Below are 1,464 nucleotides of genomic sequence, written 5' to 3' on the forward strand. Positions count from 1 at the left end.
AGGGCTGTTGTATATAGGGTCGCTATGAGTCACAAACGACTCGATGGCACATAACAACAATAACAACACAAAAGATTTAAACAAATTAAACATAATAGATTTCACTGGACTCAGTCACCTCATTTTAAGTGACTATGGGTTTTTAAAAAAAGGGTTAATTTTCTTTTTTTAATCTAAACCCAAATATCAAGCCTGTATCTTTGAGTTGATTTTGATTTATACCAACCTGTTAGGACAGAGTGGATAACTTAAAATTCTCTTGTGTAGAAAGTAAGAAACATGCTCTTATGTAACCTGTGGTTTTAAAAAAGTAGAATAGAAATTAAAAAAAATTTTAAAAATACATTTACATGGTAGAAATATATCTTAATGCCAAATACAACATATAATACTTGTGGAATAGTTCGAAGTAAGTACTTGTTAAATTTTAAATATGTATTATTGAAAGAAAAAAATTAGTCATCTACTTTTTTAAAAGTCTAGAAAAATAATAGCAAAAAATTTTTTTGGAGCGGTCCCCCAAAATTTATAAAGCCCAAATCTATAAAGCAGAGTTAACTCTCACGACAAAGAATTGAAAGACTTATCATCAAGTTATAATATTTAAACCAGTGTGATATTGTTCTGTATAGAAGGCAGAGGAATAGAATAGGAAATGCTGAGACAGACCATACACCATTCATGGTAAACGATGTTATTGAAGAGAAGTAACGAAATGTGTTTTTCAGTAAATAGGGCTATAACAATTAGCTATCTATGTGAGAAAAAAAATAAAATTGGGTTTCTACCCCACTCCTTACTTAAAAAGTCTACTCCACATGGTTTGTATACCTAGATGTCAATTGACACAATAGGTTTTGGGGGAAATTTATGGAAAGACATTTTTAAAACTATCTGTGTTCTTCTACAATCTTACTTGGTTCCACAGTCAACACCTCTGGTACCTGATGTCAGGAAATCCCATTTTGCACTGGGCTTTTTGTAGTCAGGGACCTCTCCAAATTAGTGAGGAACAATGATGTCAGCTTGAAGACTAAGATGCATCTGATTCAGGCTATGCCTGGTGTTTCTGAACACTTGTGCATCTGAGAGTTGGACATTGAATCAGGATGGCAGATGAAGAAATCATGCCTCTGAGGTTTGATGTTGAAGAAGAGTACTAACCATACCATGGACAGCCAAAAGAACAAACAAATATGTCTTAGAAAGAGCAGCCAGAGTGCTCATTGAAGGCAAAGATGGTAAAGCTTCACCTCATGTACCTTGGCCATGTTGCCAGAAGAGGGACATGATGCTTGGAAAGGCAGAGGGTTGGCGAAGGAGAGCAGGACCCTCAACAAGATGGATTGACAGAGTGACTGTCACAATGGGCTCCAAGTGTGTCAGGAAGTGTGAGGTTGGCACACATCAGGACAGAGTTTAGATTTCTTGATCATATTCGTATTCGACTCAATGGTACCTAAC

The sequence above is a fragment of the Elephantulus edwardii genome, unplaced genomic scaffold (assembly GCF_000299155.1).
Source record: "Elephantulus edwardii isolate Elephantulus edwardi_28Jun2011 unplaced genomic scaffold, EleEdw1.0 scaffold00234, whole genome shotgun sequence".
Taxonomy (NCBI): domain Eukaryota; kingdom Metazoa; phylum Chordata; class Mammalia; order Macroscelidea; family Macroscelididae; genus Elephantulus; species Elephantulus edwardii.